Source organism: Marmota monax, unplaced genomic scaffold (assembly GCF_021218885.2).
Source record: "Marmota monax isolate L192 unplaced genomic scaffold, Marmota_monax_Labrador192_F-V1.1 WCK01_AAM20220418_F8-fsc00095, whole genome shotgun sequence".
NCBI classification, from domain to species: Eukaryota; Metazoa; Chordata; class Mammalia; order Rodentia; family Sciuridae; genus Marmota; species Marmota monax.
In genome coordinates, this window is record NW_026695244.1 from 1,085,040 (window position 1) to 1,108,245 (window position 23,206).

Here is a 23,206-nt window from a genome sequence, read left to right on the forward strand (position 1 = left end):
AGTAAAACTTGACCAAAGAATTGGTCTATCTCCTGTCTTCAAAACAGTACAGCTTCACATAGTGGAGATGCACTCCCTGTGGCAGGGAGAGAAGTTATTTTTCATTCTACTACTTTGAGGTTACAAAGTAAAATAAAGAAAACATGTTGGAAAGTACCCTGATTAAAAAAGAAATTTTAAAGTATGAGTTTCACAAACCATCTTCGCCATACATAAAACTGTAAAAATAAAAAACAAATCCACATATTCATCACCCAGTTTTAACAGATTCATGAACATATTTCCAAATTTGCTTCAGCTTTCTTTAAAAACAGAAGAAAAAGTTATATTGAGAGCTGAAGGAGCTCTACTCAGTAAAAATAGATCTCATTCCCACACAGATGCTTATACTTTTATGTACTTTAGATAAATACATAATACATACATGATATATACTTATCAATAAACAATATATGTGACTGGATGGCTTTAAAATACATCTTACTTTATATATCCTTTGGCAACTTGATTCTTTTCAGTTAACATTATGTACTTGAGGTGTATCTATACTGGTAAGTAAAGACATAGTTCATTTTCACTAGGGAATAAGTATTTAATTGCATGCATAAACCAGTTTTCCTACAACATACAGTTGGATTATTATTATTATTCTGCATTATATTGCTACTTTAAATCTTTGTTACATGTTTGTTTGGGAAACTGCCCCAAGTTCAGTTAAGAAATTGGTTCAACAAAAATTTAGGCTGTCAGAGAAAAGAACCCTGAAATAAATTACAGCCCACCCAGATGCCACCTTCCAAATAAGAACCATGTGATGACTCAGAAGAAAACTACTTAAATAATATGTGATAATTAAGGGAAACATAAGTTGATCAATTTATGGAATTAATTAGACAAAAGCTAATCTCTCTAGGCATACTTCATTGGCAGCAAAATGAACCTCTACCAAACAGCCCTAATCTTTTTTTCCTAAGAGCTGAGAAAACTACATTTTCTTTAAATTTAAAAGAAATATAGATAGGCAGGCATGGTGGTACACACCTGTAATCTTAGAATCTGGGGAGGTTGAGGCAAGAGGATTGCCACTTCAAGGCCAGCCTCAGCAACTGAGCAAGCCCTGTCTGAAAATAAAAGATAAAAAAGGACTGGGTATGTAGCTCAGTGGTAAAGCTCCCCTAGCTTCAATCCCCAGTACCAAAACAAACAAACACACTATACAATATCCCAAAAAAGTATTCAGTACTTGACTAATTTAAATAGTTTTGCTCTACCCTAATTGGATCAAGTAGTTCATCTGCATACACACCAAGACATAAACTAAAGACACCACCATCACATATCTAGAGAAACAGGAAATACAGATAGGAAAATTAGTACAATACTAAAAAAGAATCAAATCATAGTATATTGCACTTTATTTGTGATTACCAAGCAGTTTCTTAAGGACCCACACCCCACAAAATGTACTACTTTCTTATTAGTGATAACTGGATTATTTGGATATCAATGGATAAGGGTTAAAAGAAAAAAAATCTGCTAAAAAAAGGAAATTCTATAAGAAAACCCATATGTCTAATGTAGCTGGACTATGTGGTAGATTTAATACTGTAAAGTTATTTTGAAAAGCTAAATGATTTGGAAGTCACTAAAATCATCCTGTCATTCCTCAAAGTGACTGAAAAAGGTATTCAACTTTCTACTACATCAAAGCAAGCCTTCTTAAACACAGTCCCAAAAATCACCATTCCATCCTGCTTCGTAGTTTTTCACTCATACCTTACTAGTCTCATACTAATAATCATAGAAGATTGTTACAATCCTGTGACATTTCTTTAGAAATACTGTTAGAAGGAACTCCAACAGTTACTGCTTAAACCCATGTTTTTTTATGAAAGGTATACTGATAGTATTCTTTCCACCTAATCACACAAAAACTAAAATCAGGACTCAGTAAAGTTCTTAACATGACCTTTGCTTCTTTAACAGTCAAAATGCTCAAAGTAAGGGTTTCAAATGATAGTCTAAACTGTGAAAAACAAATCTGGTAAGAAAGGATGCAGTTCATACTTTGTATATCAATTTAAGAAATGAGCAGTCTGAGAAATGGTACTCAAATTTTTTCCCAAAAATTATGATTTGGTACTTTATTTTCTGGACCATTACCTAATCAAATCTTAACATCACAAAGTGGTTTTTAAATTTTTTCTTGATATAACTATGAGCCTTCAATATGCCTAACTAGTCGCTGTTTAGGAGGTAATAAATTTAAGGTAGGTATAGACGGCATCTTTTACACATTAAAATGCCTTATTTAATATCAAAGTAACTACAGACCAACCTGAAAGCATATTCTCTAAATATAAGTATCACAAAATTATTTGGAAAACTCTCTTGATTTAAAAACATGAATAATAGTTGTTCTACTAAAATATATCTTTCTCACCACTCAGGGGAAAAAAATCCAAATAGTTTGGACCATGATGAAGTGAAAAAATAATTATAAGAAGAGTTAATATATACTGAATATTTACCATGAACCAGGCACTGTAATAAACAGATACATGAACCATTACATATAAAGGTTACTAATGTTAGGAAAGCAATTTTATCCTCGATTTCGTGATAAGGAAACCAATGTGAAGAGGTTTCAGTAACTTGCTCAAAGAAAGATGTAAGCATGCCAAAGCCACTATGCTATATTATTAAGATTAAAATAGTGCAATCTACTACAAAATAAAATTTTCACTGCTTTAAATTCTGTGAATAGCCAGGAACGGCGGCACAGGATGGTAGTTTCAGCTATTCAAGAGGCTGAGGCAGAAGGACTGCAAGTTTGAGGCCAGCTTAGGCAACTTGGCAAGAGCCTATCTCAAAATAGAATTTTAAAAAGGGATGGGGTAGTAGCTCTGTGGTAGAACGCTCGCTTGGCATGCGTGAGGACTTGGATTCAATCTCCAGCAAAGAAAAAAAAATCTGTTAAGTTCTAACCTAAAGATCAACTGGTCACTCAGAGTCACACAAGAATACAACAGAAAAAAACGTGTGACTAATTGCTTTGTCAAATATTGTACCTGCTCAGATAAACATACGTCACACAATGTTATTTCTTATAGCACTTTAAAGAACATTTACAGTCACCAACAAATAAAGGCAACAGAGTAAGGATCTTCATTCGGATACAACAGTTATTTCCTTCACCTTCATAAACCAAAAAGGAAATGCCGTGCCGGAATACACCACTTCAATTTCTAATACTTCTTAACTTAACCTCTCTTCTAATGGATCACTTGACTCACTAAAAAGACTTGACTAAACTCCTAATTACTAATATCAAAGTCATTTTCTTCTTTCCGCAATCGCCTTTTCAAAACACCAAAGCCCTCGGTTTACTCTTCACCACGATTTGCACCGTAGGGCAAATCGGCCTGGGACCCGCACCACGGTTCATGGCCAGGGACCCGGGTTTATCTCCTTAGCATCTAGTGTGGGCAGTCAATAAATCCTCAAGAATGAAAGGCTGGAAAGCAGCGTGGGTGGAGGCGGGAAGAGAGGGCATGAAGGAATTTCACGCCACTGAGACCACTGCAGGGGAGGCCAGACTGGGGAGGGTGAGATACGGGCGAGAGGGACAACCTGGGGCCCCGGGCAGCGTCCGGAGCTCCTCGACAGGCAGGCGCCGTCTGTAGACACTGGGTGGGAAGACCCGGGCGCCGAATCCGCAGGCCACCGCAGTGCACTCCAGGGCCTCGGCCGGAGTCTCCGCCTCGCTCCCGGACCCCAGCCATCCGCACCCAGGAGATCCCGACCGATAGATCAGTCCTCGGAAGCCAAGGGCTACCCCGGGACCCGCGGTGGCTCACCTGATGCTCCACCGGCAGCACCGCGATCAGCATCCGGCGGGAGCCCAGCAGCCCCGCGGGTCCGAAGGATCAGCTGATTCACGGGGGCGGGGCCTCCGTACAGAGGCGGGGCCGCGGGCGGTGAGCGGGTGGAGGGCGGGAGGGGATTGCTCCCGGAGTAGGTGGGGTGAGACTGTAAGACTGGAGACGGCGCCTGGTAGGGACCAAAATTATTGAAGATGCGTTAAGCACTGAAGCCAACGTTTCCATGCGCAGTGCCCCTCCCTAGGCCAGGGCGGAACCACCAGTTCCCGGGCGCGCTTCAACAATGACGTAATATGGAATTGTCCCGGCCTAGCTCCCAGCGTTTCCTTGGTGACGGGCGACGGTGAAGTAGTATCATTTTGTTACTACTTCAAACTGCGGGAGGTGGAAGTATAAAGTAAAAAGCCTGAAATATCTTTAAACTGCCTTTGTGAACTGTATCTGAAGTGATCGCTTCCTGTCCCCTGGAATGACGTCATCGCCACGCGGCGCCGGTTTGCTGGAGTGTCCACACTTTTTTTACCACTCAGTTATAACCCCGAAGGGTATTGGCCTCCCCCCTATGATTCCTGCGGGGCTCCCCAGTGTACGGTCTGAATAAAATGAGTTTCCCAACCATCTGCTTGTCACAGCCTCACCCCGCCAGCACCCTGAAGTCCTTCACCGCTGGTCTTGGTACCCAGGCCCCAGGGATGCTAACTCTCTTAAGCTAGGCGGTGCACTGGACCTGCAAACATATATTTAAACAGCCAACGATGAATGTGAATTCAGAGTCTGAAGCTCCCAGCTACGAATGGTCTTTCACCAAACCCTCAACCGCTAGCCTCCTCAATGCTTCACCCACCTGCAAAACTCTTCTGCAACGTCAACCAGCTCCATCCACTCCTGCACCAGTGCAGGAAGTCACACGACCCTGTGAATTGATGCCATTATAAACCAAAGATGTCCAACTTATGTCAGGACTTCCATGCGGTCAGGTATTATTGATTGAGCCTAAAACAGTCACATTTACACATTGCTTCTCAGACTATCAGCTTTTCCCTCCTGGCTAGTCCCAACCCTTGTAATCCTAACCTTTTACTTAACCCCCACCCCCTTTGGAAAAATAAAAATAAAATACTCCATCTCCTACATTTCTGAGGAAAATGAGACCAGTAGAAGTGAATTTCCTCAACTCCACTAGCCACTATTTCAAAGTCTACTTGCAACACCAGCCTTCCTCGCCATCACGCCATCTCCCTTCTGCCTTAAGAGAAATGTTATGACCTCTCAAGGTTAATCTCTCCACTTGAACTCGGGAAACCTTCTGGGATAGGGATTTAGGATAAACAGAGAAATACTGAAACTTGAAGGAAATACGCACAAGCCATTGAGAGGCTCAAAACAGGTTGTAAATTTTGGCCCATGCGCTTGTAAAATGAGGGAAATACGCAGAATTGTGCACCTCCAGCCCTGCCCCTGGACATCCCACCCCCAACCCTAGCCCAAGTCAGTTTTCATTCTCCCTTGAATGTATATCTACCTTCCTAAATAAACCTCTGCCTCTGCCTTGTCTGGTTTATGCTGAAATTATTTTCCTTCACCGATGCCAAGAACCCCACTGGTTCTGAGTTGAGTTCCCACTCTCCTCTGGGAACTCCTTGGACCCTTCTCCAGAGACATCTCTTCCAATTCTCTTAGAGACTTTGCTCCATGATTTAGCCCTACTTTTTTGTGTGTATTTTCAATGTCCACCTCTCTTAATCTTTCAGTATATAAGGTTGCTCCCCTCTCCTTCCCTTCCTCTTCCCCTCAACCCCAGCCCCATATTAGAGATTGAACCTAGGAGCACTTTAAGCTATATCCCCAGCCCTTTTGTTTTTATTTTGAGACCAGGTTTCACTAAGTTGCTGAAGCTAGTCTTGAAGTTGCAATCCTCTGTCTCAGCCATCCCAGTAGTTGGGATTACATGTGTGATCCACCGCACCCAACTCTGTCTCATTTTTATTTTTTTTCTGCCTATTTCCTTTGCAACCTAATGTTATACCTCTACTTTCTGACCTCTCAGTCTTACCAAGTCTGTAATCCAAGCTTTTTCAAGTCTACTGGAAGCAGTAGCCACCTCCTAATTATGGAATCTAATGATATGGTCAAACAGGTGAACCACTCTAAATAAGAATAGATGGTTAGGCAGTCAGAGTAATAGGCCCCACCAAAGCCTTTTTCAATGTAAAGACCATGAAGCTAAGCTGAGATAGGGATTTAGGATAAACAGAGAAATACTGAATCTTGAAGGAAATACGCACAAGCCATTGAGACTGGAAACATTCCAGTCAACTCCTTTGTCCCAGAGCCCAGGGAAAATGGAAGGTGGGAGGAACCCAGATGGAAGTGACAGGAAGGATTCAAACTCAGAAGACTAAAGGACCCAGTCAATAGCCTTGATATTTTTTTCAATACCTGTTTAACATGTATTTTCACCAATGGCTTTGGTACTCTTTCAATGCCTGTTTAACAGATTTTCCTCAATGTTCATACTCAAAACCCACATCAGCCCCTAGGTAGCACATCAAAAGGTTTTCCTGCTATCAGGTCCCTTCCCACATTGCAAGAGTTCTATCTCTTTTCACTTAAATAAATCCTACTCTTGCCTTCCATAATTGTCTGTTGGATTTCATTCTTCAAACAAGAGGGAAATTGGCAAGGCCTGCATAGAACCCATCCATCAAGTTTCATCTCAAACTCTGGTTTCAATTCTGCACAACCATTTAAAAGAATGAGGATTATTTATACAAAATGATCTGTAAGTTAGGTTGTTAAGAGGAAAAAAAGTTAGATGCTGGATCATGTGTGTAGTATTCTACCAATTGTGTTATGTATATGGTTTTTCAGGAAAAGGGTTAGGTAGGTTGGTGAATAGCTATTGTAACAGTGGCCCACTTTATGCTTTGAATATAGTCCTTGCTTCTCTAAAACTGACATTTTTTTTTCTTCTTCCCAACCTTCTCCTCCCTGATCTTCCTAATCTCCTCCCTAGTTTGGGGGTGTAGCTTTTGAATCAACTTTTAAAAACCCCTCTTCTCCTTATTCCCCTGATGGGGAGAATCACAGCCTTTGGGAAAGGGGTCCCCCATGCTTCTTCTTTGCTAGCAAAACTTTTTTTTCCTTTTTCTTAAAACTGTGTCCTCATTATTGAATTGGCATCAGGGTCAAGGACTGAGTTTTCAGTAATACTGTGACATATATCCTTATCCTTGATTACAGCTCTAAAAAAAAAAAAACACATTTAAGAGTATCTGCCACTGGGGGGGAGGGAATTGGGAACAAGAGAGTGAGGAAAACTTGACTTTATTCTATGCCATTTTGTATGGTTTGATTTAATCATATGCTTTTTTACTCTTAAAACTTTTAACATGAGAAGAGGGCATGGGGTGTTGAGAATGTAGCTAAGTAGTAGAGCACTTGTCTAGCATGAGTGAGGCCCTGGGTTTGATCCCCAGCACCACAAAGAAAAAAAAGTATAAAAAGAACAAAGCAGGAGGCATTATACTGGTGACTCCAAAATATATACAAAGCTATGGAGGCATTATACTGGTGACTCCAAAATATATACAAAGCTATGGAATCAAAACAGTATGGTATTAGCATTAAAAAAAAAGACATATAGACCAAATTAACAGAATACAGACCCTAGAAATAAACCCAAGAATCCATAACCAACTGATTTTTGACAAAAGTGCTCAGAACATCCACTGGGGAAAGTACAGTTTCTTCAATAAACAGTGCTTGGAAAATTGAATAACCACATGCAAACTAACTGAATAATACCTACCTCCCCACCCTCTCTCCAAATCAACTCAAAAGGGATTAAAGCCTTAAATGTAAGATCCAAAAGAAAAATCTCTAAAAGAAAATAGGAGAAACACATCAGGACATTGGAATGGACAAAGGTTCTTGGTTATAATCACAAAAGTACATGCAACAAAAGCAAAAATAGACAGCTAGATCATATCAAACTAAAAATTTTCTATACAACAAAGAGAACAATCTACAGAAGGGGGGCACAACCTACAAAATGGAGTAAAATATTTGCAAACTATACATCTGACAAGGAGTTGATATTCAGAATATATAGGAAATTCAAATAATTATATCGCAAAAAACCCAAACAATTCAATTTTTAAAATGGTTTATATGCCTAAATAGACATTCTCAAAAAAAGACATACAAATGGCCAAGAGGTATATGAAAAAAATACTCAACCAATCAGCAGGGAAATGCAAGAACTATATTGGGATATCCTTTCATCCCATTTAGAATAGCCATTATCAAAAAGACAAAAAAAATAATAAACACCAGCAAGGATTTGGAGAAAGGAAAAAAATCTCATAAACTGTTAGTAGGAATGTAAATTAGTACAACCAGTATGGAAAACAGTATGGAGAATCCTCAAAAACTAGAAATAGAATTACCAGCAAGTATAATACTGGGTATATGTCCAAAGGAAATTAGTGTATAAAAGATATGTATGTATGCCCATGTTTATTGCAAAACTAGTAGCCAAGAAATAGAATCAACCTAACTGTTCATCAACTGATGGATGGACAAAGAAAATATGGTGTACATACAATCGAATACTATTCAGTCTTTAAAAAAGAACAAAATCTTGTCATTTGGAAAAACATGGATAGAACTGAAGGACATTAAGTGAAATAAGCCACCATGGAAAGAGAAATACTGAAGGACCTCATTCAGTGGAATCTAAAAAAGTTGATTTCGTAGAAGTAGAGAGTATAATAGTGGTTGCCAAAGCCTGAAGAAGATAGGAATGAGGGAAGGATGTGGATAGGTTGGTCCAAGGAGGTCTAAGAATAACTAAGTTAGTTATAGTTAGATAAGAGAAATCAATTCTGGTGTTGTATTACACAGTAGAGTGACTGTAGATAAAGATAAGGTACTATATATTTCAAAGAAGCTAGAAGAAAGAACTTTGAATGTTTGTATCACAAAGAAATGATGTTTGAGGAGATACATGTGCTTACTCTGATTAAACAATGTGTACGTGTACTGAAACATCATATGTAACCCCATAAATACGTACAATTTTTATGTGTCAATTTAAAAAGAGAGTAGAAGGTAAAGTTCTTGGTTGGGTCTTTCTTTCACTCTTTTTCTTTGACATCTGGGACATAGCTCTTCCTGGTTTCCTCTTACTTTGGACCTTTCCATTATCTTTGCAGATTCTTTCTTTCAAATGTGCCTTAAATTCATGGATGAAATAAATATTTATTGCATACTTATTATGTACGAGGCACTATTCTAAGAACTGGAGAGGCATAATAATAAATGAAATAGCAAAGAGTCTCTGTTCTCATGGAAGTTACACACTGATAATGTAGAAGACCGTCTCCTAAGATTACATCTATCATTTCCTCCTTCCATGTATACAAATGCCACTCTAAACATCAAGAGATGGAGACTTTTTCTTCACCCCCAAACATGGGTCAGCCCTGTGATTTTATTTATTTATTTACTTATTTACTTACTTTTTTGGTACAAGGGATTAAAACCAGGGAGGCTTAACCACTGAGCCACATCCCTAGCCCTTTTCATTTTTTTTTTTTTTTTTTTTTTTTTAATTTTTGAGACAGGCCTCACTAAATTGCTGAGACTGGACTGGCCTCAAACTTGTGATCTTCCTGCCTCAGCCTCCCAAGTCACTGAGATTATAGGCATGTGTCACTATACCTGGCAATTTTTTAAAAAAATTTTCGCAGTTGTATATGGACAGCATGCCTTTATTTTATTTGTTTTATTTTTATGTGGTGCTGAGGATCAAACGCAGTGCCTCACGCATGCTAGGCAAGTGCTCTACCAGTGAGCTATAGCCCCAGCCCCTGGCAATTTTATTTTAACTGATATATTGCAACAGAAATTAAGTTCTAGGATTTCTGGATCAAGAGTTTAAGTAAACTGGCAACTTTCACATCCTCTCTGAGAAGCCAGCTGCCATGTTCTAAAGCTTCAGCCATAGCACGGGCCAATAAGAAACAATGTGAAGAGAGAAGCCACATTCAGGAACACTGAGGTGCCAGAGTGTAGCTTTCTGAGACTTTCCAGGCCTACTCAGTCACCAAATGAATGCAGGTGAGTAAGATAGGCCAAGGCAAAGTAGGTCAGAAAGTCAGCCTAGTCAAGCCTTGCCTGAATTCCTGACTCAAATTCCTGAGGAATGATAAGTTATTGCTTTAAGCCACTAAGTTTGGGATGATTGATTATGCTGAAACAAGTGATAAAGCTGTGAGATAATAAATATAAAATAGGTAGTGACTACAGCTATTAAAAAAATAGGGCAATAAATAAAAAGAACATGTTGGAGCCAGAGAGCATGCATTCAAATTTCAACTCCATCACTTGGTTTTGTAACTTTGGAGCAAGTTATTTAATGTCTGTATGCCTTAGTTTCTTCATCCATAAAATGGGAATAGTAACATTGTCTATATAGGGTGATGTGAGGATTAGATGATTTACTATCTGTGAAGTGCTTACAATGACACCTGGCATATAGCGAATGCTATATGTTCTATGCTCTACATGATGTTGTTGTTATTAAAAAGGTATAGGGATAGAAGGGAAAGGGTGCTGCTTTTTATAAAGTAAAAAGCTTTCTTTTAAGAAGACATCTGAGCGGTGGTGCATGCCTGTAATCCCAGTGGCTGGGGAGGCTGAGGCAGGAGGATCCAGAGTTCAAAGCCAGCCTCAGCAACTTAGTGAGACACTGTCACTAAATAAAATTCAAAAAGGGCTGGGGATGTGGCTCAGTGGTCGAGTGCCCCTGGGTTCAATCCCCAGTGAAGAAGAAGAAGAAGGAGGAGGAGGAAGAGGAGGAGGAGGAGGAAGAGGAGGAGAAGACAACATCTGAAAAGAGACATGTAAGGAAGTGAGAGCATGAACCTGTGGACACCTGGCACTCCAGGCAAAGGGAGCAAGTGATTGCAAAGGCAGGGAGGGCAGTACTGTTAGAGATGCATGATAAAGGTTCAAAGGGTCTGAATGAGGCTAAAGATAAATGAAAAAAAAATAGAAAGGTAGGAGATAAGATCAGGTTGACAATGATGTGGTAGTGAGGTAATCATTTGGGTCTGTGGGTTTATCTGATGTTCCTGACTCTTAGAGGGCTTTGAGCAGACGGTGTTAGAGGCTGGCTTTCTTTCTTTCTTTCTTTCTTTTTTGAGCAGGGGTGGTACTGGGGATTGAACTCAGGGGCACTTGACCACTGAGCCACATCTCCATCCCTTTTTGTATTTTATTTAGAGACAGGGTCTCACTGAGTTGCTTAGTGCCTCGCTTTTGCTGAGGGCAGGCTTTGAACTCATGATCCTCTTGCCTCAGCCTCCCAAGCTGCTGGGATTACAGGTGTGTACCACCTCACATGACTTGCTTCCTTTTTCAGAGGGATAGCTCTTCTACCAGATGGAGAGTGAAGAATAGAGTGAAAAAGTGGAAGCAGGGACATCAGTGAGAGACTATTAGAATAGTTGAGGCAAACAGTCACTATGACTTAACTCTTAGAAGGTCAAAATGTTACAGAGCCATTGATGGTGGTGCACACCTGTAATCCCCAGGGGCCCAGGCAGGATGATCTCAAGTTCAAAGCCATTTAGGGCCTCAGCAATTTAGAAGGCCCTAAGCAATTTAGCAAGGCCCTGTCTCAAAAAACAAAAAAAAAGGTGGGGATGTGGTTCAGTGATTAAGGCCCCTGGATTCAATCCCTAGTACCAAAAAAAATGTATTACAAAGCAAGGGCCTGCAGTAGAGCCAAGGCAGTCATGGAGGTCCTCAGTTACTGGTTCTTATAATTATGCCAGAAAGATTTCAGACGTATCGCTCAGAGTAATAGGCATGAGGGATAGGAAAAGGGACAAAAAGGACACTCTCAAAGGAGAGAGTAGGTCCTCTCAGAGAGAAAAAGAATGGTGCACCCCTCCTACCCTCCAGATTTATTGGTGGGGGTAGGGCTGAGGGAAATTTCCAGAGAGTCCCACCCAGGTCCACCTCTTGACTTCTGACTGATAGCAGGATTGCATCAGACTGTCAAGTCCCCACTTCACAGGGCCTTACCCCATGGAAGAGAGATCTTATTATGATAATGGCATGCTAAAAATCCAAGGCAACTCTGAGTCACCTTGGCCCACATTAACTGGTTGTTATGTTCATCTCTCCTTGAATTCTGAAATCTGGTTGGTGTAAAGGTCACAAAAGTCACCCTCCTCCTTTAGGGTAACTTGTGCTTTTCTTATCAGTAGAGAGGAGTTTGGGGATCTGCATATCGCCTGAAGATAAGAGTTGTTTGCTAAAAAATGTAATATATCCTATTGAATTATACTAGGCAGGGCTGCACATAAATTGCTTTTTAAAGGAAAGCATGTTGGGGTCAGTCAACTCACTAGGCCCAATTTACAGAATTATCCCTTGAACCTCATGTTCCCACTGCTTATTTCTGTTACCTATTGAAAGGAGTTAGATTCTGGTATAATTTGAAGAAAGGGGCTACACTATTTGTTCATGGATTAATTACAAGCTTTGAGAGAAAGAAAGGACTTAAGACCTGAGTTTTTGGTAAAAATGAGCCGTCATTTATTATAAGTTAAATGACAAAATTGCAACAACTTATTTTAAAATCTCCACCTCCTCCTCTTTCTTTTTCCCCTCCTCCTCCTCCTCTTCTTTTTCTTCTTCCTCTTCTTTTTGTTGCCCTGTTCCTAAAAGTACTGCAGTACCAGGTGGATGCGTGGAGTGGATGGAGAAAACTCCTGTTCCCTTTCCCTTCTTCAAAAATCCATTAACTATATTGTCCTCATATAGAGGAAATATCAGATAGCAAGTTGTAAATTGATAAGAACAGATTCGCCAAAAGGTCAAGAAGGATAGTTTAAAGATCTTAATTGGCTTTATTTTTGATTCTAGAGTTAGGCAACATTGCATTCTATAAGTAGAATAAGTGTTCCAGGGTACTGAGTAGTACCAGCTTGGTATTACAGAAAGATAAAGGTGAAAAAAGCAGCAACAAAGAAGACAAAGTAGGCTGCTTAAGTTACTTCCTTTCGAGGCAGAGACAAAATAGAAAAATAACTGACTAGTTAATATCAGGTTATTTCGAGGCATTTCTTTTGTGTAAAGCTTAACTTTACTATTATGAACTATTAGGAAATTCAGCTTTTATCTCTCAAATGCTGATTTCTCTGAAGTTTAGATAAACAGTTTACTTTCAGATTGGTGATGTGAAAATATAAGGTCAATATGTCCATTCTGATTTCTATCCTGGTCGTTTAGGTTCTAGTACAGAAGCCTGTTCCAAACAAGGCTTCCTATAATTTTTATTTAATATTGAGATGGGAAAGACTGGGAAAACAGTATGCTTGGGGAGGTAGTGAGGTTGGATATCAGAACTGGATAAGTCATATATATTGTATTGTTATTAGACATCTGAATGGACATATCAAATAGACAGTTGAGGAGACGATCTTATTGAGAGAAAAATCCAGGCTAGAGATATAACTTGAGAAGTCGTTGAAAAAGAAAAGCAACCTGAGGCCTGAGCTCTGAGACATTCTTCTAGAGCAGAGAAGATGAGGAGGCCCTAGCCCAGGCTCCTGCTGGGTTCTCTGAGGGAACAAGTGACCTGTGTTTGAGAAACAGAAAGAAGGCCAAATTAGCAGAGAATGGGTGAAATGGAAGAAGAATAGAAAAGAAAGTTTTCTTCCCCTGCTCTCATCCCAGGACCTTGGGCATAATAGGCAAGGACTTGACCACTGTGCTACATCCCCAGCCCTGAAAAAGTTATAAGGAGGAGAATGATTTGATCTGATCCAAATTTTAAAAAGTTGATTCTGGCTCATGCTCCAAGTATATGTCCCATTTATTTACACAGAATTTTAAAAAGATGCTTAGTTAAGGGCTAAGTCCTAATACAAATAGTTTCTTGTTTAAGTTCATTCGGGGTGAATAGATACAGGAGGGTTAGAATGGAAGCAGAGAGACACAGTAGGTTCTTGCATTAGGCCAGATGAGAAATGGTGATGCCTTGAACTGGGGACAGAGCAGTATGAGCACAGAATAAGACACATCTGAGTGGTTCTCTGGAGGACTGACTAATGGATGACACATGAGATTTGGCTGAGATTTTGGATGGGGGCACCCACCTCTCGCTGACATCTGGGAGCACTTTACTGTATGGCAGAACTTCATGCAAGATATTGGCCAAAATGAGGAGCAAAGACCTGCAGATGACATGTAGTAATTCGGGGGATGATTTAAATAGAAACGCTTCCACTCATCTCATACCAAAAAATAATTAGTGGATTGAATGACTAATCACCAGATGTAGGTAAGCAGATGCTAACTTGTTATTTTTAGAATGGAAGCACATGCTATATGAGGATAGTTGAGATGCATACTCATAAATCCTATATTATGACAGGTAAGTAATTAGATATTAGAGCAACTTTTTTTTTTTTTTTTTTGGTGTGGTACTGGGAATTGAACCCAGGGGTGTGCGCTGCCACTGCGTCACATCCCTTGTCCTTTTTATTCTGAGATAGGATCTTGCAAAATTGCCCAGATTGGTCTTGAACTTGTGATCCTCATGCCTCTGCCTCCTGAATAGCTGGGATTACAGGAGTGTGCCACACAAGCACTACAGGAAGCATATTTAAATAATAATATGTTTAATAATAAATAAATATTTAAATAATATTTAAATATCCATGTTTAAATAAAACTTCTTTTAAATCTGAATTACTTTATGTAGCATATGCATAACACTGCTACAATTTTCTTATTCTTGTCTCAGTTTTGTTGACAAAAATCTATTCTATTGATATATCTTGGCATTTTGATCTCAAACTTAGCATTACAAGTTGCTTTTTTTTTTTTTGGTTTGTTTTACTAGTTTGGGGCTAGTAAAACAAAACTTCTTTTGTTGTTGTTGTTCATGTGTTACAATGTATAACATGTACATTTTTCTGAAATATTTTTAAAAAAGCATTAGGTTCCCAATCTACAAAAAAATATAAATAAAAAACAAGAAAGAAAGATATTGCAAGTGAATTATTTAAAATGTAGAACACATTTTCCCATATAAATAGTAAGGAACTTGAGGGGTAGCTTGGTGGTAAAGTGCTTACCTAGCATATTCAAGGTTCTGGGTTCAATCACCAGGACCAAAAAAGAAAATCATACGTACTGTGAGGTAAATAAATATTTAATTTCTGTTAACTTATAAATGTTATTTGTGGTTATAATATTATTTATGATGTCACTCCTTTCTGAAAACAATACTTTTGCAATATTTTGTAGTTAAAGAAACAAGAAGAAAAATTGTTTGGTTTTGAGGGAGTCATTTTTCATGAATGCTGGTCCTTGTAGAAAAGCAGATTTTAAGGGACAGTGAAGAGTTTCTGGGAGGTTATGCAGTTGAGGAGGGAAGAGAAGCAAGGATGTACAAGCAGAGAGCAGAGTCCTATCCAGCCACATTAGAGCCTGAAGCAGAAGAGAAAATGTGCCCTAATAGAACAGGTATCCTTTCCCCAGATTTTGCAGGGAGGCTACTGGAGATTGATCCTAGGGGTGTTCTACCACTGAGCTACACCCCCAATCCTTTTTATTTTGAGACCTCAAACTTGTGATCCTTCTATCTCAGTTTCTTGGGTCCCTGGGATTAATAACACCACTCCTGGCATCCTCCTGTATCTTGAATCAAGTGGAAAAAGTCAACAAAAGCTCTACAATTTAGGAAAATGTCTATACATAAGGCCTCACAATGTCCATATGTTCTAATACTACTATCAACTCTCATAAACCTGCCCTGTGGTGGGGGATTGTGATGATGTCAGGATGGTAGGGGGACAGTGGGTGCACCAGGTGTCCAGCAGCCAGCAAACCACTGGCTCAGGATTGGAAAGGACTGTTCCCTTTGCATAATCACATGGGTTTTGAAACAGGCCACTTGTCTATATTTAAAATTCAGATACTGTATTTTTTTAAAAAACATTTTTTTTGGTTGTTAATGGACCTTTATTTATTTATTTTTATGTGGTACTGAGAATCAAACCCAGTGCCTCACACATGCCAAGCAAGTGCTCTACCACTGAGCCACAACTCCAACCCCCAGATATTATATTATTTTTTTAATCTCTTTTTTTGTGTGTGTGGTGCTGGGGATTGAATCCAGGGCCTTGTGCATGTGAGGCAAGCACTCTACCAACTGAGCTATCTCCCCAGCCCCTCAGATACTGTATTTTGTTCATCAGGAATGTTTATGTATTTTTTAGCAAATTTTTAGAACTACTGCATCACACATTTATTTATTATTTTTATTACTGAGTGGGTTTTGGTGCTCCCTTGTTCCTCATCTCAATCCCACACTGGGTGGAAGCAGTAGGAAAGGAAGCTGCAAATGTCTCCCCCTAGAAAACCCTCACTCTTTTCCTTTCTTTCTTCTTCCCCCCTTCCTTTCCTCCCTTTCTTTATTTTTCTCTTTCTCCCTTTCTTGTTTTCTTTCCCTTCTCTCTTTCTGTCTGCCCACCTCCCCCCAACACACACTGCTATCTTTTCTTACTGTGGTCTGTGTCTCCCTCCCTGGTTGTTAAAGAAGCTTATCAGGTACTGGGGGCTAGGAACTGGAAAGAGGACAGTATTCAGTTTGAATAAGGTTTTGAAATGCTCAACTCTAAAAATCATGGTTAGCGTCAGGCATGGTAGCGCATACCTGTAATCCCAGCAGTTCAGGAGGCTCAGGCAGGACAGCCTCAGCAACTTATGGAGGAGAGGACTGAAGCAACATAATGAGATTCTGTTTCAAAATAAACCAGGAGGGTGGCTCAGTGGTAGACCACCCCTGGGTTCAATCCCAGTACTAAAAACAAACAAACAAAAAAAGTCATGATTAACTCTTCCACATTTCCAAGCATGGGGGCCAAGAGTGGGTGGCCTGGCTCTAGGAGCTGCCAGGTTCACATATGTTGATAAAGGCATTTGGAGGAATAAGAAAAGATTTGAAGCAGCTTGGTAGGAAGAAGAAGAAATATTCCTTAAAAAGGATGTATGCAAGTGTGAGAAACGATTGCCTGAGGTGGAATCAACTTGGCTATGAGTAGCTAAATCCAGGGAAAGTTGGGGTGGGTGGAGAGACTGGGTTTTGAATCACATTGTCTGTGGCAAAAGTTGAGTAGGAAGAGTTTTTAGTCAGTTCTTCACCCTGGCCACAGAGTGGTGCTGTTGGAACAAGACTGTCTTCACTTGGACTTGGGCAGGGGGCCTCGGGAACCCTGGGAATGGAGATGAGGAGAGGGAGGCTCAGAGATCTGACACACAATTTGTGAATATCAGAAATTTACAAGTCAGGATATTGTAACATGCATTTATTTGCATTTATGTACACACAGTAAGTACCTATTTTAAAGTAGTAATAACTTGCAGTAGATGTTTTTCAAACATTCCTAAAACCACTGCTTTTAAACTGCAGAGTGCTCTGAACTTCACTGTGACAAAAGGATGTTTCCAGCTAGACCATTTTACCCTGATTCAGAAAAAACTTCAGGACAATGTTAGAGGTACTTGAAGCATTTTAATGCATTCAGAGAAATTAACAGTAACTAGTTGGACAAAGGTATCATTATTCTTTTTTTTTTCTTTGTGGTGCTCGGAGTCAAATCCATCAAGACGAGGTAAGCCCTCTACCACTGACCTGCACCCCCAGCCCAGGTATCATTATTCTTTAGACACAGACTGAGCACATATGTAGTGGACAAACTGTTTTAATTGGACATTGACTGAAAGGGACTGGCAGAAAGAGAGCCCATGGAGTTCAAGATCCCTATTTCAGAAATGCGTTTTCTATTAGAAAGGAAGTTTTTTCACATGGGTTGGGTACCATTCTGAGTTCAAGGAGCAAAATTCCGTTCCACATAGGTATGCTAAGTTGACCAACTCACAGTGTTGGAAAAAGGGTGCTTGCTCACAGAACCTGAGTGCTCATTGTGTGGAGGCAAGAGACTAGAATCAAGACCATTGGGTTTAAAATTCTAATTCTGACAGTTACAGTCTAAAAAAACAGAATGAACCCACTTCCTCATTTAAAATGAAGGGAATAAATACATTGCCAAATTAAGTGAGATGCGATATATATGAAGATATTGTTTAGAACAGATTAAAAAAATGGTAGATGTATTTAGTGGCAATGTCTAATTAAGGAAGAAACAAGCACAGACATGAACACTCTTTGGGTATGAGTGGACATTCTTAAATTGTATCAGACAGGAAAATGGTCAAGCAGCTTACAAGTATTGACTTAGGAGCTGGCCTGTCTTGATTCTCATCCTGGTTCTACCACTTCTGGCTAGTTTGACTTTAGGGCAAATTATTTAATACTTTTGACCACATTTTTTTCCCCTGGTACTAGGGATTGAGCCCAGGGATGCTTTACCAATCAGCTACATGCCTAGCCCTTTTTATTTTGAGACAGAATCTCACAAAGTTGCCCAGGCTGGCCTTGAAATTGTGATCCTCCTGTCTCAGCCTTGAGTCGCTGGAATTACAGACATGCACCACTGCGCCTGGAAGTTTTTGGTTTTTGCTTTGAAATATTTTATTGGGATCCCTTTTATAGAACCAGATACTTGTGTTAAGAACAAATTCAAGTGAAAACCGAAACTGTCCCAAAATTTCTAATCAGTCTTTGTTCCAATAAGTTGAAACCTACTCACACAGGTTAATACAGGAAAAATATAAATTCCTAGGATCTGGCTAGCACCAGATAGAGGTCAACCTGTGTACAAAATCCACAGCAACCAGAAAGAAAGGGCTTGCTCTGCACTTGTCACAGCATGCACCAATTATCAGGGACCCTTACCCTGGCATCTTAGCCATCCCAACAGTCTCCAAGGGGAAGATTCCAAACTTTAGGCTTTCAGTCAAGTTAGTGCAGAATCTCTGTGATCACAGAATTGTTATAAGAAAATACAAGAAAACTGGGTATTTTCTTTATTAATGTCGATTTTCCCCCTCTACCCATAGCCAGAAGAGTTGGACTAAGTATGTTTCAAATTGGCTTACTAGGGGACCCGACTATGCTGTATTTACAAATATGTTGTTTATAAAAAGAGCATTGACTCATTCTTTTTAAAACTTGAGCTGTTAAATTGAAAGCGGAAAATTAAATATAGCATTGGTTTCTCTCATTTCAATAGGGACCAAATTATTAATTCATTTCTGAAATATCTCCTTTGTCCATTCAGGCTCAAGAAATTAAAACAGTGCTGGGGATATAGCTCAGGGGTAGAATACTTGCCTAGTACAAAGTTCTGGGTTTGATACTCAGAACTGCAAAATAAAAATAAATAAATAAGGAAATGAAAATAAAATAATAAAACAATCATACACATGCAAAGAACAACCAAGAAAATATCTGGTATATAGAAACACTGTTTTCTTTTTCACTTAAAACTAGAAATAGGAAGTCTTGCTCTTTCCCTACATCTACAGCTATCCCAAGGATCCCTACAATTTTAGACAATGGGTCCTTTTTTAGGTCTACTGTTTAGTATAATTGCATTTATAGTTTCACAAGCCATTCTGTCACAGAAACACCTTGCAATTAGATTTCCCTACTTGCCTGTGAAACGTTTTGCTTTAAACCTATCATTCCTTTCCAGTTGTTTCAGAGTGTGGGACTACACATATGGAATTACTTGGCATCCTTGAGCATTCCATTTATCATTAAGAGTTTTGATCCACAACAGGTAAACTGTGCTTTCAGAAGTGAAGGCCAGGATGTGGGGAAAGCCTAATAAGAGGTAGGAGTCTACTAGGAGGGCAAGGAACATAGATTTTTTTTTTCTTTTCTTTTTGGTGTTAGGGATTGTACCAAGGACTTTGGATATGCTAGCTAAGCCCTCTATCATTGAGCTACACATGGAATTTAAAACTAGAAAACTAAGCATGGTAACTGGGACATTTGGAATTTGTGCACAGAAATTCCCAGGGCTTCAGAAATTACCTTCTTAAGTCAGTAAGAATTCTTAAAGTCTGGAAATATGGCTTCTTGCTCCACATTCTTTTCCAATAACTAAGTCACCAGTTTTGAACATTACTGTCTTAAAATCAGCAGAAATAGAAGACAGCATGTTTAGAATGTCAACTTCAAAGTGAAAATTAAGTACTAGTAAACAAATAACACACTACCATGCAACAATAATGTGGGGTGGAAAACAACAATATATGCATGTAAAGATACAAAGGAAAGCCTACATGCCATGTGCTTGCAGTTCTGCTTATTGTCATCAGACAGCACTGTCAACATGTGACAGTTACAAGTTAAAGTACTACAGGAAGAAGGAAGAAGGGTGATTTAAGAAATTATATTTTGTAGCTTTTATTTTTCAGAAAGATATGTATTTTACCAAAGATAATGTCATATGCCCCTGATAAATGAACTAGAGTCACTTACTTATTGTTGGTAAGTATTATATTTTGAATTGAGTATTATATTTGAATAAAATGACTTATCTTAATTTAGCCCTCATAACTGAGGAGTGCGTCCAAACTAAAGAGATTTCATGCTCTTTGTGCAAATATAATTTATTAGCATCTCCCATTAAATGAGATTTGTGAAATTTGGTATATAATCTTTGGGGAACTTTATAAATATTTTTTTGGTACTTGCTCATTTAGTTACCTTATAAAAAGGCTACTTGAACTCATTAAGATTTATTTCCCCTAATGATTAAATGGGGATAGTAATGGTACCTACCTCATCGTCATGGCATAGTGATGATCAGTCTCCATGCAGCATGCAGTTTGCCCCAGATCAAGCATGGACATAGTGGCTGTGATGATGATGATGATTGCTATATTTTTATAAAGGCCTACCTGCCTTTTTGTTGTTGTTTGTTTGATACCAGGGATTGAACCCAGGGGTGCTTTACCACTGAGCTACATCGCCAGCCTTTTGTATTTTTAAATTTGAGACAAGGTCTTTCTAAAATGTTGAGATTGGACTTGTGATCCTCCTACCTCAGTCTCTTGAGTGCTGGGATTATAGCCGTGCACCACCATGCCCAGCTTACCCATCCTTTTTTTTGGAAATAGACAGAATATAAATAAACAATCAAAAGGTATGGATTTTGCGAGAATGTGCTTTTAAAAAATATTGTTCTTCTTTTTATTCAGAAAAACCTTAAACACATGACTGATCAGTGGGCTCAGCTGATTTCATGACAATGTTCCTCATCAGTCTTTTATCTCAGGCTTTCAGCATTCACTGATGACTGATTAGATCTACCATTGCATTAAGGATTGCATGATAGTGATTTTCTCTTTTTATTCTTTCTACTACATTTATTAGCTGAAATTCTATGAGGACTTTCCACTCATTAGCAATTTGATAAATCTGGAAAAACAATTTGCAAAAATATTTTTTAAATACTTGTTTTTTTATTTTTAAAAAAATTAATTGATATTCTGAGTAATGTTTGTACACTAGAAACCTCCAAGTGACAACTTAATTTTTAAGAATTAGTCTACAGTTCTTAATTTTATGCATTCCTTGTTGTTGTTCTGTTTGACACTTAATTTGTTCCACCTTAAGACAATGGGGGGTCCCTTTCGGTTGGTTGCTGTGTTCTTTTAACAAGTCTCCTGTGGGCTTACATAAGCCTGAGACATCTTTCTTGATAATTACTTTTCTTGCTTTCTAGCTAGTCAGATACCCATTTTATCTTATGGAATTTGTACTCCAGACCTAGAATCCATGATTTCTCCATGGATGTTTAGTTCTTTTTAGAGGGAAAAAAAAAGTATTTAGAGCCCATTAGGGTCTCTAAATTGAACTTAAGGTTACTCATTTCTATTGTGTTGTTGTTCCTAGGTCTTTTTGATTGACAGAGCTTTTGGCTTCCCCCTTAGGTGCTTGGGATTGAACCCAAGGCCTGTACATGCTAAGCATCACTGAGTGACATCCCTAGCCCCCAGGGCTTTTCTTTTTGTTAAAGGAATAAGAAACATAAGTATATGTTTCCAAGTCCAATTTAAGTTCACATAAGTTTTCCTTGATTTAATATTTATGTCTATTTTCTCTTACACTAAAGAGTTAGATTTCTAATGACATTAGCATATTTGTTATTTGTTTTAGCCTTAGGTACACATATAAGTGATGGGGTTCAGTCTGTATTACCCCACAATATGGCACCTTGATAAGTGAAAAAACAGCAGAAGCAGAAAGCTTTCTCTTACTTTCCTCTTCCTCTTCTCTCCTAAAGCAGGCCATTAAACCTAGCTGACTGTTCTCTAAAATGGGTTATAATACTTAATTCTAGGGATTACCACTCTCTACCCAGAGGAAGGGAACATCCCTATCTTTAAAGACACAGAGATACCAAGAAGAATCTGAAAAAACAGGTTTGCTAAGTTCTCCCCAGTTTATTAACCATCAAATCAGACCCTTTTATCTTCCAGTCATATTTCTTCCCAACTATCTACTTCATCAAACTTAGAATAAAAATATACAGGCTTCCCTGTTTCTTTGAGTCTTCATGTGTGTCATGTATGTCTCCCATGTCACATAAACTTACATTAAATAAATCTGTATGATTTTCTCTTGTTAATCTATTCATTATAGAGATCTCAACCATGAAGTTAAGCAATAGATAAGAAAAGAAATTACTTCTCCCTTACAATAGACAACAAAATAAAAATAATGGTAATATTGCTACTATTGGTAAGATAATTAACTACATTTTATTTCCCCTAATTTTTTTTTTGCTACAAAATGTAACAACACACTATAAACATTGTTCTGCATTTTGTTTTTTCACTTAAAATATTTTGGCGATCACTCTATGTCATTATATAAAGATCTCACTCCTTTTTTATAGTTGCATATTATCCCACTGTGTAGATGTATTTGAATTATTTTTAATGTTTATAACACAAATTTTATATATTTCTCATGTTTTTATCTGTTGAATGCCTGTGGTAATCTACCTATCCTAGAAAGTTATAATTAAACCACAATTCCCACTATTTTGGCTAAATTTAATAAAGATAGAACACACACACACACACACACGCACAGGAAAAAAAACACATACTCCTAGTTAAATATGGTAGTTCAATTTACACCACTTGCAAAAGAAAAAAAAAATGACTCAAAAAAAAATGGAATGAGTGGAGAAGCTAACCTGAATTTGTCATTAATATGATTTTACTGCTAATTTTAAAATGGCTGGCATTTTTCTTGACATAATTCCTTGAAAACAAAGCCTGGAAAAAAAAAGGTAGGAGGA

At 38.6% G+C, this 23,206-nt stretch overlaps 1 protein-coding gene and 1 non-coding gene across 7 annotated transcripts in view; both read right to left on the reverse strand.

Moving 5' to 3' along the window:
• Als2 (alsin Rho guanine nucleotide exchange factor ALS2) overlaps window positions 1–3,989 on the reverse strand; it is a 79,947-nt gene extending 75,958 nt beyond the window's left edge. For 4 of the 6 annotated variants that reach the window (XR_006855820.2, XM_046462970.2, XM_046462968.2 and 1 more), the window contains exon 1: window positions 3,861–3,989. The gene's annotated coding sequence lies outside the window, so the exon portion shown is untranslated. Of the gene's footprint in view, window positions 1–1,041; window positions 1,122–3,633; window positions 3,817–3,860 lie in introns of those variants that run through there. The other 2 variants (XM_058578218.1, XM_058578219.1) reach the window with 2 other exon arrangements.
• Window positions 3,990–12,609: 8,620 nt separating this feature from the next.
• On the reverse strand, window positions 12,610–12,792 carry LOC124105794 (U2 spliceosomal RNA). The gene has a single exon (XR_006855866.1). It is a non-coding gene; the product is annotated as a U2 spliceosomal RNA (small nuclear RNA).
• Window positions 12,793–23,206: the final 10,414 nt, after the last annotated feature.